Genomic DNA, 17,317 nt, shown 5'->3' on the forward strand with positions numbered 1-17,317 from the left:
ACCGTACACTTTGTACAACAAACAAGAAAGCAACAAGTGGTTTCTGGATGGTAGGTCAACAACAAAACACTTGTCTTTTCTAGCAGCCATTGCACCGCGCATACAGCGGTAAAACCAGCTGAATATTGACTTTAAAACTTTTATATCTTGCTGAAAAGTTACTTATAAGTTAGTTTTGTCTTATTTCAGTTGTACCAAGATATTTGCACTAAACGTAGACCAATAATACTTGGAAAGATTTATTGTATTTGCTGTGCAGACTAAAAAAACTTGTTGTTATACAAGTTGAAAAACCAACATTTACAATTAATTTATTAAGAAAAACAAGTCAGAATAGGTATTTAACAGAAATGTTTTCCAGCACTAAACCCCCCCCCCCAAAGAAACACCCAAACACACACAAACTGAAGCTGCGGTGTGTCTGCTCCTCCTCTGCAGCTGAAGATGAAGACGAGAGTGACTGGAGGTCAAGTGGCACAGCAGCAAGGAACAATTTAATGTGACAAGAAGCACAGTCTCACACTGAGCTGCACCCTCAGGAGGAAACAAGCGACTCGTGTGTTTGAGACGCTCCAGCAGAGGGCCACGAAACACAGAGCTCAAAGACGGCGATCACAGAGAAAACCGATTTAACTGATCAAACAAAAAACCATGGATTGGTTGATTTATGACTCTAGATGTTTCTTTAAAGCTTAAAGTAAATAAGAGGTTCAGTTATGCCACGAGTAAATGGTTCTGCATGTAAGGAAAAGAATTAAATGACTTTAAAGTGAAGAATTATAAAAGCACCTAACGAAATAACCCCGAAAATGAGTTTACTCTTAGATTAGAAGGAAAGGGGCAGGAAAGCACATAATCCAGAAACAAAACTCCATTTTTTCTTGCAGACCAGCTTCTTTTTGCTAAAAGGTCGGGTGATTCATTTCAATTAAATACGTCTAAATACATGGATTCAGTCGGAGAAGTTTGAACTAAAATAGTTGCTGAGGTAACTAAAACAAATTTGGTCAAAATTGATATCTTAAGCAGAGTTGTAATTACTTTTACATAAAAGTATCAGTAAAACTTAACAAGTTTCAGAAAACTTTTGAGCCATTGCTGAATAAAAACAAAAATGTGAGGCCTGTTCCGGTTAAAAAAAGGAATATCGTCCAACACCCTGTGAATAAATAAAATGAAAAGATATTTACCAGCAATAATACACACACACCAAACACACCGGCCCTATTTCAGCAGGATACACAAAGAAACTCAGCATGCAGAAATGAGTGAGATTTATTTTAATTGCCCAAAGATGCACAGGATCGGGTTGGAGTGACCCACTGCTGTCATGAATCTGAGTTGGAAAGTAGGTGTGAAGTAGGGACAGCATTAAAACTAACATTATAGCTGGAAATGGCTGATTTCATGATGCTGGTTTCACTTCCATCAACACACATCGTCACAGGATGTGCTGCGGCTGCTGGAGACTTTAAGGTGGTTTAAAGAAAAACTAGAGCTGGTGATTGATTCAATCAAACTGACTGGTTTCACTCTACATTTTCTAGAAAAATGAACCAGGATAAAACAAAAACAAGTAAAAGTTGATTTCTGCTGCTACTCTGAGCTGCGTCATTGAGCTTATATGTGGGGAAGAATATTTTTGAATCTGTCAGAATTTAGCACAAAAATGAGGTTTTCCAAATGTTCCTGTACATCATTTATTTAACAATAATTGAAGAAATTAACTTACTCTTATCACTAAGAGTTAAATATTAGTCAGGACTTGACGCTTAAGTAAAGTGTCAAGTCCTCTTGACTTAAATATTAACATTAGCTGGGGATTTTTCTGACAATCATAGAAACAATATTCATAATGATAATTATAATTGTTAACAATAAATGTTATTGTTGTTCTTTAAATACTGATTTGACCTTTATGAATGCAAATCCAGATCTATGTGCACCCGACACACTGCAACGAATAAAAACGTTCATGTCTGAGCAAAGATGGAGTCGGCAATATCTGTAAACCTTTAAGCTCTTCTTCTATTTTCAGGTACTGATGCATATAGAAGAATATTTGAGAAACTTTACTCAGTTAAAAATTGGTTTGTGAATAAATGTGAGAAGTGAAAGAAGTGAAGATGCAGATTCGCAGCTGTAGAGACAGAAGGACTCTTCAGAGGCTCGGTGACGTGGTCGGACATGATGACCTCAACTAGAACAGCATGAGTGTGTGAGTAAGAGCGAAACGGAAACACCGGACCTCTGCCCAAGCTGCGGGAGAGGTGTAAAAGAACGAGGGCGGAAGACAGCGGAGGGCGGGCGCGCCTCCGGATGTGTGAGAGTCTGTTTGTGGGCTTCTCTCTCGGCCCGGCGGTGTGTCCTGGCAGTGCGACAGAGCGGCGCTGTAATCTCCCGGCCAGTGCGCGGCAGCACCTTTCATTTCCGCGGGATTACACCGGGCTGCTGGTCCGCGCACAAACACGGCGACACACACGGAGACACGCACGGAGGGCAGAGCCACGTCGCCACACTGCATGCAGGAGATAACTCAGCAGTTTGGTCGTCCCCCGTTCCAACTCCTCCCATAAGCCACATCAAACCCAGGAGGGCTTCTGGAGGAAGGCGAGACCAGGAGAGACATAAAGAGCAGAGGAGGATGGAGGAGAGAGAGAAAGGGAGAGATGGGTGGTGGGGAGGAGGAGGAGGACGGGAGCAGAGGGGGCCATAAAGCCTGCGTGCCCACCTTGTTCCTTTGCCACGTTTATTGTTGCGTTTTTAATTTGCATGCAGAGGGATTTGGACGGCGCTCCGGTTGGGCTGTCTGTGGTTTCAGCTGATTCGGTATTGAAGAACACACACACAGACACACACACACACACCCACATCCCCACACACACACCACCACACAGCATCTTGTCAAAGCCAGAGAAACAGTACCCAAGCCCAACGATGGAGTAATCCAACTCAAACACTCCCCAAACCAGTAGGATTAAACCCAAAGCAGCAGAGCCAATCAAACAAAGGCGCGACGTGAACTCCATTTCAATGCCAGGAAGTCCATTTGATTAAATAAACTACCGAGAGTTTATTAGTTCACAAGTATGAATTTTTTTTGTTTGTTTCTTTTTGTATGTGTGTTTGGCTCTTTTCTCTCACTTCTCTGCCAGTTCTGGGGCGGCGTTGAGCTTTTAAAGAAAAAAAAAAATCATGTACCACAAAAAGAGAATTTACCAAACATTTCTTTTTATGCTAAATGGATGCCAAGCAGCGGTTAACTCTGCTCCCAGCCAGCACTGAGGACAGTGGACAGTCAGCATTTTCCATGGCAGTTTCAAGAGCTTTGTTTGTGTTTGTCTAATTGCATTGCTTCCACAGGCCAGGCAGAGGCAGCGAGACGGGAACAAAGATGCACATGGAGAGCCAGAAGAGTTAGCACGTCCTCCGCTTGTCTGTAAACTAAACAAGCAACTGGAGGATTTCCTTTAAAATACGCAATACAGTTAAATTAATAAGGAATAAACTAAAATACTGTTGTGCTCAGAAGTTTCCATGGACTCAAGTTTTTTTTATCAAATTGTTGCTGAAGTTTGTTGAATGTTTTTTTGACAGCTTCTGGTTGATGATGATGATGATGATGATGATGATGATGATGATGATGATGATGATGATGATGATCGAATTTGGTAGTTTCTCCTTTTGAAATAGAAAAAGTCTAAAGAACTCCCTAAAATCTGAAAAGTTTGTTTCCACAAGATGGAAAAGTCTTTTGGAGTCATTCTTAAAAAACTCTGCATCTAAAGATTATTTTGGTTATCAATTAATCTCTCCATTATTCTGACGACTAATCATTTAATCTGATAAGAAAAAAATTGGCACATTTTGCCTTTTTTTGTACAATGAAAGATGCAAATAAACACGAAATAATTAAATTCCTTTAAACAATAAAATGAACATTTTATTAAGCTTATTTAGTGAACACTTGATGATGTGCAGCAAAAGATGCATCTGCATTGGAAAAACTACTTCTAACATGTGAAAAGCTCAGCCTTTTCTGCTTGACTTAACATTAATACAATGTGGAGCGATTTTGTTGATTGTGTTTTGGATTAACAGATTAATAACTGGACAGCAAAAGGGGCGTAAATAAAAGATATTTTTACAGAATTTGAACCAGATGAGGCTAAAACTAAGCCACTTTAGGAGTTCTAAGTGGAACATTTTTTTAAAAAGGGTTTGTTTTTTTATATGTTAAATGCAAACTGTTTAAATTCTTCGTACGGTTTTGGCTTCATTACTGAAATTGTCGTTTTTTGAGTCAATATACTCCATGATTAATCCATTACTAAATTGATTTGTCTTTTTAGCCTTAGCCAACACCTTTCCAAGGTCAGAAAAAAAAGTCACCCAAACTGCCTCCTTCATATGAAAGAAAACTGGTCAGGAGCAAATCATGACTCAAGTCTGCATGAACTGGAACCCATCAAAGACGGTCCTGACCAAGAAAGAAGGCCCTGTTTGCATAAATTGGGTGGAATAATAAAAAAAAGAAAATCTTCAAATTCTTCAACTTTACCTCAAGTCGACAGCTAGACGGTTAAAACCTGGATACAAACGGGGCAGGATGTTCCCAAAGACGCAATGAAATTGGATTTAAAGAGGAAAAAGCAGCAGACCCACGCTGAGAATTATCCAAAGCCTCATTATCAAACTTAATGAAAATATGTGGATAATGCCTAAAGACCCAACAAATTCCAGGAAATCAACTAATTAAATTAACTCTACAAATTCTGGCGAAAAGAGAGAGGACAAGCATCCAGCCAGAATTATTCATCTACATATCAGCGCTATCCACAACAGAAGAGCACCAAGATGTTCCTTATTGATATCATTGTTTGAGTTTTATCGTTTTTAATCAGCCCATCATAAAAAACACCGGGGTCATGCTCATGGTAAGTGTATGGAAACCATTTGAATATATGTATATTTTAATAAACTTCAAAGCATCAACCTGATTCTATGCTTGACATTCCTGCACTCTTGTGATATTACCGCCCTGTTGCAAATCTGTTTTCCCCCTTATTGTTTAATGTAATTTGCCGAGCCTCTCCACTGCAGCTGACAAGCACCGACTGCTCTTGATTGGATCACAGAACTTGCTGCCCCTGCCGCTAAAGTGTCGCAATATGTTCCAGAAAACAAAAATCTAGGGCTCTTCAATGCAGTGTACTCTGGGTTTTGTTGTAGATCATTAAGGGCTCTCTATAAATAAATAGAACAAGTAGTTCAGAACAGGCTCGGTTGTCGACTAACAGGGACATTTATGCATCACTCAGATTTTCCCATGTTACAGTTTAACCATTCTGGTTGAAAGAACAGCACAGAGACAGGAACTAGAAGACTTAGGGAACTTGCAGTGACTGATGAGAAGAAATACTTTCACTTACGGATGACCTGCATTCGTATGAGAAACAGAAGTAAGATGGTTACTTTTAGTAAGCAGGCTGTGAAGCCTCAAACCTCACATGAAGCCACGTTATAATAAACCACATACTAGTGTGGCTGAATTCAGAGAACAATGTCTGAGAGGAAACAAAAACCAAGAACTAAACTATTAGTGAGGTCAAGATGTCAAAAGTCTCTAACATCCAGTTTTTGTTTAATATGTATTAGGTTCATTTCATCCACAGTTTGCAGATGTTTGTGTAAAATGCGACGCGGTATTGTACTGGGATCAGTTGGAGGTGTTCGTCTTGAGAGCTCCAGGAATGTGCTGCGTTATCAGATGTTTAGTGAATTACTCTGTAGGTGAGCGCAGCTACGCCACACCCAGCCGGGCATTCACACGGAGGAAAGGGCGTGGCCGGCGAACCTCCCATCAAACTCTGATGACCTCGTCACTGGGAGCGCAGCTACTGGCAGGTGGCTCCACTTCTTCTGAACAAGTCATGTAATCAAGTCAAAATTTAAAAGTGGCCTGTATTTGAAACTAATTTGGTGCTCATGCAAACCTCTGATAAGTACGGCAATGATTTGATTGACGAGAAGTTGGCGTGTTACGTAAAGAGCAATGCATCGGATTTAATGGGGGCTGTATTTTAGGTCTGGATAAGGTTGAGAGGTGACTCAAGAAATCACCTTGTCACAACATGACCAGACATTGGAGCCATTGAGTACATGGTACCTTAAAACTACGCCTCGTCCTCTTGGCCTTGCCCATGCCAGAGAAATGAAATATGCAAACCCACAATACAACTCCTACCAAACTCTGCTAAGCAATGCCAACACCATCCAAAGCATCAGTTAAACATCCTTTGAGTATCCAGATCTTCAATTATCGTTTAGACTGTTGGTTGCTATGGTAACGACACGTAAACACCATTGAGACCGTCACGATTGCCCCAATACTGCCTTGCGGTGCCTGTTGTAGGTGTGTCAGCTCCTTAGTTATTTACTTATTTATACTCATCACTGATCTATACTTAGACCAAATTATGTTGGTCATGTCGGACTTCTTACTGCTCAACACTTTCAAAGGGTAATTAAAAATATCAATAGCACTTAAGTCCAGTCTAAAGCTTCTTCTAGGAAAATTTGAGATCTTACTTCAAAGATAAAGAAACAATATTTAAACCAATGTCATGCTCCAATTCCTCAAGTTTCAAAAAGTAGGCGTGTGGTATTGATAGGTTTGTTTAGGTCTTAGTCTTACAGGTGGTGGTGACGTTGAAGACAAAGAAAAAATTGGTGTTATTGTTTTATGAGGCCTTTCAGACAGTATTTGTGCCAGTTTTGTGTCCAAATCATTGATTATCCATTTGTGGACAACAAGAGCTACATTTTCTGTCAAAGTTTTGCTTCCTTTTGTCATAGTTTACCTTGTGACCTTTGCAGTCTATTGCAATTCAATCATTAATTACTTTTAAGACCTCTTGAGAAAATGTGATACTCTGAACCATGACAATGCACTATCATGATCCAGTACTCTTCCTTTTTCTCCCATACCAGATGGATAAGCCGGTAACCAACATTCTCCAAGACAGTTTTCTTATTTAAAAAACACCAATTGGGTTTTCCTGACCAATCCCAGGTATAGGTTTCCTTGGATGTCTTACTTATTGATTCTGTTTTGAATAATTCTGCTTCTGTTTTGTTTTTTTAAGCACTCTTACATACACAGAGAGGAAAGTTCAGAATATTATTAGCTAATAGAAGATTTTAATTCAATAGAAAACTAAAGCATTAGAAAACTGTACAGCTATTTGTACAAAAGTACATGTCTCTAAACAAGGTACATGCTTTTATAGACCATGAATTAAGGGATTTAATAGTTTTGATGATTTTAATGAGTAGTGAAAAATACCCCACATTTTTAGTACTTGACTTACCTCACAGATTCGATTAGATAAAGGGAAAATCTCTTTACTTTTTGAAAAACTTACTGATTTTAAATTATTCAAATGCTACTAACCAAGCAGTGTGATGTAAACTTAGAAGCTGCAAGATTTGAAGATCCAATGAACTAGAGAAGAAAATCTTTTAGTCCAAGTAGAGATAGCAACCGTCGTGTTCGGGTGAAAACATTTTCCTAGGTACACAATAGCTGAATTCATCCGCAAGATTTCCCCCAACGATGCAATGAAGTGCATCGTGTAAGTGAGTGCAGGAGTCACAAGCTGCCAATGAGAGCTCTGTCAGAAAAACCCACCCACTGAGCCATTCACCACAAAACCTCTGCTGCAAAAATCCCCAACATAAAAAAAACCCTCTAAAAAAAGCAGGCTTTGCTGTCAAAAAACAGGGACGCTACAGAGAAGGACAGACAGAGTGGTCTGTCACACTGCCTGCACCAACACCTTCCCCTTAATCTCATTTGCTCCTTATCAGCCCCATCAAGCTGACCTCGGCCACCGTGAAAATAAATAAAATAAGCCAACAGATGTCCATCAATTTGCCATTGGAGGCTTATCCCCCTCCCCGTCGTCGTATTGCTGCGCGACAACAACTGAGGCCTCATTTTTAGCCTCGGTAAGGGCAGTAAGGGCTGAATTTGGAAGCAAAAAAGGCCAAGATGATGCATCAGAAATTAAAACAGAGGCAAAAAAGAAGAGAAGTAATGATTGTGGCCATTGTTGTCACTGGCTGGTTGGAGGAGAGGATGGTTACCGGGGCAGCCAGACAAATCTCTCCTGTGTCTCAAGCTGGGGGTGAGTTAAAGTAGGGGGGGAAGACAATGCATTACTGTCTTTATTCCTCCTCCTTGAACTTGGCAAAAGTCCAGCGCTGGCAGACAACACAGTGCAGATAAATGCAGTCGATAACACGGTGTGTTCAAACCTGTTTGTCCTCTCTGAGCGTGCCAAACCAGTAACTGCACATGCACATTCGACCTACAAAGCTGGGGTGTGCTGTGCTGTAAATGCATTACGCCACGGTGCACGCCCATCTGCTGACGACAGCAGACTACTGAGATATTCCTGATGCTCAGGCATATGTGAATCTAACGCAACAATAAGCAGTAACCGGGAGCTCGTCTCAAGACCAGAGCAAGGCTTTCTGTGCAAACAGAAAGCGATGGTTTGAAACGTGTTCAGTTTACTGTAGGGCAGGAAGGGAAAGAAAAACAGGAGAACTAGTGTTTTTACTGTGCTGTGGAAGAAAAAGGAAAGTCACTTAAAGTATAGGTGAATAATCAATGAATATTCAACATATGGAAAGAGCAAAAGAAGTCTCAAAGTGTTAAAAATAAAAATGGGCTTTAGGACGTTTTAAAAGTGGCACTTCTAATGTGCAACGACAAATTGTTGCATCATTTCTAGTGGTTCATTCACATTAAGCAGATTTACACCTGACAACATATTTTTAACTAGTTTAGAGTGACAATTGCAATGGGTTTGTTGCCCAAACATGGAAACGAAGATGTATGTCAAATATGGATAACAAATGAAGTCCTGATTAGTTTCTGGTTTGGTTATATTCAGGTCTGAATTGATTTACTGTTTGAACCCCAAACAATATTTGGGGTTCAATGCTCAGTTTTGTTCTTTTTCTGTGGATTTGAATATTTTCCTTGTGGAAATGTTTTTTTTCTTCTAGGTACTCTGGTTTTCTCCCTTAATCTAACAGCATGAATGCGAGAACAATGGGAGATTTTAATCTGTGTGCTTGGCTGTCTGGTTTTGCTTTATTACTACAAGATAGTCAGTAAAAGACAAAAATAGGATTGAAAAATTATATAATAATAATTAGAATTATTAATACCTATAATTGATTGCATAAAATACTCAAATAATAAAGATAATAATGCTTGCAGCATTTACGAATTTTAGAGAATGCAAACTTTAGTTTTTAGTGGTTTTTTAAAAGCTGCAACTCATTTAAACAAACATTGTTTTTGCTAAAGTGACAAACCTGTTAACAATACTGGCCCCTCTTTTAACCTGCTACTTAAGCTTCAACAGATGCCACTAGTTTAGCTTTTTTATTTTTTGAAGAGGCTTTTGTGACTGCGAGGAAGTCTTAGCTAAAGGTCACCGCAGGAGCTGCAACTTTTGCTCAGAGGAAGAGATACTGAATATGTTTTGTTGTCATGGAGGCAAAGAAAAAAAAGTCGAAATGGAGGTACTTGGAAAAAATATGCCATTTTCTAAAGCAGACTGAGTGATCAAAGAGTTTTATTATTCTCTGCATAATTTCTCATAACCACCATCTGATTACAGTTCTGTTCAGCAAACTTGAAAACAAACTAATAAAGCTGACAAATGGTAATCTTGTTAAATGATGGCTAGGCCTTCAGGAGGGATATATTTACAGCCATCCGACTCATTTCAGATTTTCCCCTTTAAAAATATTTCCCATCATAAAATGACCTAAACATAACTCTGATGTCTGTTTTCAGTGCCGGCGTTCCAGATTGTGCCACCATCCTTTTCTGTTCTTTCTGTGAGCGTCGGTCTGAATTCTTCATGCCAAACACTAAATCTCTGTTGGAGCTGCGACACGGAGAGGTCTTAGCCAGACAGTGAGCGTTTTCTGAAAGAGGTCGCAACCTCTGAGCATACAATAAGGCGACTTGTCAGCGTTAACAGATTGACGGCTAACGCGACGCGCATTGTGCGGAGGGGAGCGAGACGTGACCGCGCAGGAAACCGGGCCCCCTCTGTGTCAGAGCTAGCACCAGAAACAATGTAGACCGGCTCTGTGTGGCCGTTTACGTCATGGCTGCCGACTCAGTTTGGCGTTTGGGGAATTTTCGAGCAGGCAAATAGAGGCAGATGGAGCAAAGAAAGAATAACCAAAGGCAAATGACCATTCCATCTAAAACGGAGCGTATTAAACATCTGTGTGGTTTGCTAACAGATTTATTTATTTATTTCTTCCTCCACAGCTGCACATCATGCTGTAACAACCAAAATGTGGGAGTTCCCCAGAGTGTATTTGTGTTACAGGACTAATATGAAACTAAACACTAGTGGTTAGCAGAAAAAATACATCCACTGGAGGATTTTTTTCCAAAGTTCAGATATGGGAAGGAACATTTTTAGTAAGTTGCACCTTTAATATCAGTCAGTATAAAATCCGTGAAGGTTTTTCTGTCCCAACGCAGCACTCCAGATGGTTCATGTACACAAAATGGCTGAAAAATGAGTCACCAATGGAGCTTCAGCACACGTGCCTCTTTGTTTCAGATACTAATATTGTTGAAATTGCACCATAATCCAGTTTAGCCTGGTGGTGGGCTGATATTTGGGTACGAGCACTGCCTGCGCAGCCAGTGTTTGAGTGTTCAAACACGGCTCTCCCACCGCAAATTTACCTCTTGTTTATCATCTCTTCTATTCAATACTGATGAGGCAGATGGAGGCTGAACGCGCACGCACCAGATAACAAACAAGACGAGGATGAACAGCAGACAAACAGAAACCACAGCTCCCATCCCAAACACGCACACACACGCGCGCGCCGTCACGTAGAGCACCTACGTAGAGTCTGATTCCATCAATTATAAGAGCTTGATTGAGATTTAATTCAAAGCTGGGGTTTAATTGCTAATATCAAAGGATAATTAAGCTGATAAATCATGACTGATCTTATTGAATTAGAGATTGAAATAGCAGAGAACTTGCAAATTGTCTCTGTCAGTTGAATAAGTCATTTAATTGGTCTACAAGTTTGCCTCTGATACTAATCGAACTAAATATTCACCCTAAAAAATAAAGAATTAAAATAAGTTTGTCAGTTCGATACAATTACTAACCATCATTAAAGTAATTTACCTTGAGTTTAGGATTTGTTTTTTTCACTCTGCTTCAATAATATTCAGATTTTGCGGAATATTTCACACTCCATAAACCTGTTTTCATTTTACAAACTACAAACATCAATGTGTTTATTAGGAGTCTTTTGCTACAAAATTGTAAGTAGGAAAGAAAAACATATTAGTAAATGGAGTCCACCGGTGTGTATTTTAATCTCAGTTCTGTGAATGAAAACCAAGGAACAGAGCAGAAATGTCTGAGATAAAGATGTGGAGAAGTTTAAAGCAGGATTAGTTTCTAAAACAACATGCTAAGCTTTGGACGTCTCACAGAAATCTGATTCATCCATAAACATAAAATACAAAGACACAAACGCTCAAAGTAACTCTGGAGGAGCTGCAGAGATCAACAGCTCAGGAGGGAGAATCTGTTCACTCCACAAATCAGGCTTTTATGGAGAGACAAGAAATATAATGTTGAAAGAAATGAATGCAAGATACAATGAGTGGCAGAAAATGAACCCTGGTAATAACATCTCCATGGTATAACATGGTGGTGGAAGCATCATGCTGCGGCTCAGCAGAAACAGGGGAAAGATTGTGAAAAAAATACTGAAAAAACACAAAACTGTTGGAGGCTGCAAATGTTTTACACTGCAAAAAACACAAAATAATAAGAATTATTTTTTGACCAGTTTCCAGTGCAGATATCTTAGTACATTTGTAATCAAACAAAACTAACTTAAGTAACTTTTCAGCAAGATATAGGAGATTGTTTTAACTCAATAATTCCTTTATATTGATAAAAAAAGAACTTCTTATACTGGCAAATAATTTCACTTATAACAATATTGTTATAATTTCTTGATGGAAAGTTACTCATAAGTTAGTTTTGCCTTATTTCAAGTGAACTAAGATATTTGAACTGGAAACTAGATTAGTAAGGCTTTGTGTTTTTGTAGTGTAGAGAGAATCCTAGTGAGTGTTGGATTATGATGTAAAATCCCGACACAATACAGGTAAAGTAGAGATGAGTGCAAGGCAGAAATAGTGATGTGGAGATCATGAAATACATCAGGAGGAAAAATAATGTGAGTGAAACCAAGTGCACATAAGCAGGATGAGGACTTGGATAGATCCTAATATCTCCCCATGCGATTTCACTGCACTCTATCACACACACCCCTACACACGCACACACACCCCACCCCGACACACACTCTCTCTCTCTCTCTCTCTGTCTCAGACTGCATCTGCCGGAGCTGGTGGCTGTAGTTAAATTGAAATATTTCCCGGCGTGTGTCAGAAGCATGCAGAATGGTAATTATGACAGATCTGATTAGGCGGGCCGAGTCGGGCGGCTCCGGGCTGCAGGTGCGACCTTGTGCATTCCTGCGTGTGTAAATAAAATTAATTACAAGCGTAGGGGGCGCGCGGCGCGTGACATCGGCGCGCACAGGGGGGACTCCCACGGGGGGCACCCTAATGGAATATTTTCCCCGAGTCTAATAATACAGTTGGTATTGACTTGAGGTAATTAGGGGGATCATTAAAGCGCTTTTCCCGGCGTATTTGCCTGCCTGATCAGATTAGTGAGAATGGGCCTCAGAACAAGCCCTGTGTGGTCTGTCAGGAGAAAGAAGTGGAGACAGTGGGAGTGGGTTAGATAGCTCGCATTTGCAGGGAAGACGAAACGAGGAAAACGCCACACCTGGCACAGGAGCGGGAGCAGATTCGGTCAGAGCCAGAGACGGCTCAAGGAATTCGTCCTGAACTAAAGCGGCTAAAAGCTGGAGAACGTTCATTAAAGACATAAAAGGTGATGACGAAGCGTCCCGACAGATTCCCTGCTTAGACTGGAGGGTAGGAGGTAAGCGAGGAACCGCGAGGGAGCTGTAGCGGTTGGGAGACAGATGGGGTGAGAGGTGGCATGTAAGGCGTAAGTGAGAGAGATGGAAAGAGAGATGCAAAGTGCTCTGAGCATGCTCAGTGCGGCCCAGTGCTAAACAGTCGGATAAAGGCTGCTGGGAATTCCTCTGTCCATTAAACAATAAGAGAAAGACTCATTTCAGGGGGGCGACTCACCGTTTGTGAGATAACTCATGAGCTAAATTAATTATTCAGACAGCTGGGTCTCCAGATCAAGAAATTTGTGTCCTTAATAATAGAGGCGATCTAGCCCTGCCTGTTTCCCATGGCAACCTAATAACCAAGCAGGCACGGGAGATAAATAAATAAATCAATTAATAAACAGTCACGGGCCTTTTCGACCCCCGGGGCTCCGGAGCGCCGGCTCTGATCTGCCTAATTTGAGAGACGTGCGATGTGCGGAGGAGCCACACAGGCGGGGAAGCTAAGCGCATCTTTACAGACAACTTTAAAGTTTGTTTGGTGTCGTTTTACACAGAAAGCTTAAAACAAGGCTAAAATTTATATTAGGGCTGCACAAAATTTGATCAAAATGCATCTGAGATATTATTGTTCAATATGGCAATGAAGATATTTATTGTAATCGACCCACATTTCCCCAGCAGTTTTTCTTTTCCATTTCTCCCTAAAAGTTTGCATTCTGGTCACTAGATTGGCAGGGAAAATCCTTGCAACTGGACAAATATACTATACTAACATTTAGAGATGTGATAAAATGAAAACTATAAGTCCAAACACATCTTCTTAAGATGTTCCGGATAAGAACTCATGAAAAATTAAGATTTTTCTCCAAAAACGAATGTAAAAGATGGCCGACAGACGCACAATATATCGGCACTAACATCGGAATCAGACATTTTTTAACATATCGGTATTGGTCTGGTAAATAAAACAAGACTGCTATGAAGAACCAATATTTGTTTTCATCTTGTTGTCTGTTTCTGAACATGTTTAATGTTATTCAAAACTGTTGAAACAAGAAATATATATAATATCACTGATATCCAACATTGACAATATTTGATATCAGATTAATATCGGATTTCGATTTTGACCCAAATTTTATATCAGTGAATCTCTACTCCACATACATCAGAGAAGACTTGGGTTGCAAGGTAAATCACAAACGTTTCCTCGCAACATCCTTGTGTAGAATATTTATTTTCTAAAGAACTGCCTGTGTTGCCTTAGATAATTATATAAACACCATGCTACTCACTAACCGGGGTCTGTAATCGTGAAAAAAACAAACACAAACAGACATTAACTGCAGACTTAAGCATTTCTTTATTTATTGCGAACCATCGCAAACAATAGCGCATGTTTTTCGGATTTTGTGCAGCTCTAAAGCCGATGGTGGTAGCAAGAAAAACCAGACAAACCTGCTTCACGCACACAACTTCTGCACGATTGAAACATTATGGCAGATTTCCTAGACCACTGATCGTACGGGATGCCAGCGGCGCTAAAATTTTTGTTGTGCAACAAAATGCCCTTGAATGTAGAGCACCTCATGAAGTCTTCCCTTAAGTCATCAAGAAAGTGGCTTCACCTTCAAGAAAAACTGACAAGCCCTTCTCAAACCCCAGCTCTGCATCTTGAAAGCATGCTCACTGTCTCCATCATTTGCTTTTTCATTAATATTTGGATAAATTGCTATATTAAGCTGTAAATCACTGTGACATGCCGTGAGTGTTTAGGGTTAAGGCTGATGAATTGTTTTAATCTCATTCATCTTCAATAAAGTTTTCAGCTGCCTCTTTAAATGAAATAAATGTAAATTCAGACTTTCTACTTCCCCGTATATTTTGATTTTGGATTGATGATTGCATTTCAGTGCATTTTTCCAGCTCCAGTCGTGATTTAAAGTGGCTTCTCAGTAACAGACTAACATCTGAGCAGCCACAGTCTAGAAACAGACACTGAGAAAGGTCAGCCATCTGCCTCGCTTGTTAAGCCGCCACTAGATGCAGCGGAGTGATGCATGCACTGTGTGCATGTGTGTGTCCATGCATGGGTTGTGCTTTGGTAAAAAAAAAATTTAAAATAAGGAAAACCGTTTAGGGAAAAATTCCAAAACGACGACAACGCCGCAGACTCTTCCCGTAACTTCTGACAAGCTTTCACAGTTTTTCCGTCCAGTTCCCTTCCTCCTCTTATCAGTGTCACCACCTGCCCCCCCTCACCGCCCGCCACCTACCCACCTCCGCATCTCAAGACCAACATGGCACTCACTCACCCCCTCTGCCATCACCCAAACCCCCCTCCGTCGTCCACGACTCCAGGGAGCGCCGTGCCAGGCGGGTGCAGGGTGACAGATGGCACACACCAACCTCCCTCCCCTCCTCGCACTCTTCTCTCTCTCTCTCTCTCTCTCTCTCTCTCTCTCTCTCTCTCTCTCTCTTTCTCTCCCACCACCGCGCCCCCCCACTGCATCAGCCCCCCTGCTCGGCCTACCTCCCTCCTCCGGTGGCGCAGCGGCGGACCAGATCAGTGCCATTCTGTCTCATTAGAGCCTGGCTAATTAGCGTAGCCTCTTCCAGGGGAGAGTGAGTGAGTGAGGGAGAGAGACGGCGAGAGGATGATGATGATGGGAAAAGGAGGGCGTTGGTGGCGTTGACGACGATCTGAGCTCTTCTGGCCATTGAGTCGTCGGAGGGCTTTGAGCCCCGCGGTGCGTCGGGCTCCCAGGGTGCTTGTTTCGCGACAGCGGGGGCTCTGATTCCACCCACCGCATGATTCCTCTCAGGAAGTGTCGGGAATGTTTTGACACAAAAGTCAAGTCAAAGGAATGCCACCCCCTCTCCTACTCCCCATCCCCATCCGCTCCACACCAACCTGCAGCTAACCTCCCATCGCTTAGTTAAACATTAGCTGCCAGGCTAACCCGTCCCCTGTTAGCATACTGAAAAACTCTTTCAGCTTTCATCAGGTAATAATTTGAATTGATGAATGTATTTCAGACATTTCACCAAGAAAATAAACAAAAACAGTTCAGAGATCAAATTATAGCTACCATCCTTACAGACTTACTATGCTTCCCTGAACAGGTTAAAATCCTTTAAATCCAAATAAGTCGCTGCTGGCCACGCCCCCCAACTCAATGTTTACAATGGCCTGTGAAAATGGCTGAAAACAGATGCTCAAATATGCAACTGTACATCTTTGAAAAGCAGAAGTAGAGCCTCCTGCACAACCAACAAGAATGCTTTAAATGGTTTCTGGATAGTAAGTTGACCATAAAACACTTGTCTTTACCAACAGCCATTGAACAACGACTAAACTTGCTATAGCTTAGCTGGCGTTGCTAGGTAATGGTCAGAGCTTCGCTGGGGTTGCTAGGAAACAGGCGCGGCATTTCTAGGCGATGTTACATTCCGAAGGTTTTTGAAATGGCTCATTTTCCAGACACCTAAAACCATTAGTTTATTACCAAAAAATAACTGGGTGTTCTTTTAAGCGCTTGGGTTGTCTTTAAAAGCAGGAGACACCAAAATGGAAGTACAAATACATGGATTTTGCAAAACAACGTCCTTTTTTAAATGAAATGTGCCGTTGTGGGATTTCTGTCTGTGCCATCATTTTCTCCGATTCAGACGATTCACAGAGCTCAACGAAAATGGATTAATACAGATTCTGATTTCCTATCAACGAGACGTCTCTCCTCGTTTTCCCAGATTGACTGGGTGCGAGTCGCAACCTTTAATCAGATAAAGTAACACGGCTCAGGTTAGAATCACAGCTCTATAGTTGCATCTGAATATGTGGCAGTAAAAGAGTGATTGAAATGCAACACTGAATACGTGAGAGAGGAGGAGGAGGGGGCTGTTAGGGTCTGGCAGAGGCCTGCTGTGGTTACGAGCCCTAAGAGAGAACAGAATGGCTGTGTTCCAGATACCTCCCAAACACACTCATACAACACACACACATTCAATCTGCCTGCACAGAAACCTATATCTGATGCAGGAGAAGCACGCAGATCTATACACACACTCAGTGGAGCAGAGCGTGCACCAATCAGGTAAATGTTTACTACTCCTCCATCTTCAGAGCCACAGGATGAAAAAACAGACCGTGTTTCCTTCTGGTTTCTATCAAATACTTGTCTGTGAATAAACCAAGCGCTTCTTCTGAACATACCGCTGC

At 41.1% G+C, this 17,317-nt stretch overlaps 1 protein-coding gene across 7 annotated transcripts in view; it reads right to left on the reverse strand.

The window, feature by feature from the left end:
- LOC102218176 (DNA-binding protein SATB1) overlaps window positions 1-17,317 on the reverse strand; it is an 83,261-nt gene that overhangs the window by 7,309 nt on the left and 58,635 nt on the right. The gene's annotated exons all lie outside the window — the stretch shown is intronic.

The sequence above is a fragment of the Xiphophorus maculatus genome, chromosome 3 (assembly GCF_002775205.1).
Source record: "Xiphophorus maculatus strain JP 163 A chromosome 3, X_maculatus-5.0-male, whole genome shotgun sequence".
NCBI lineage: Eukaryota > Metazoa > Chordata > Actinopteri > Cyprinodontiformes > Poeciliidae > Xiphophorus > Xiphophorus maculatus.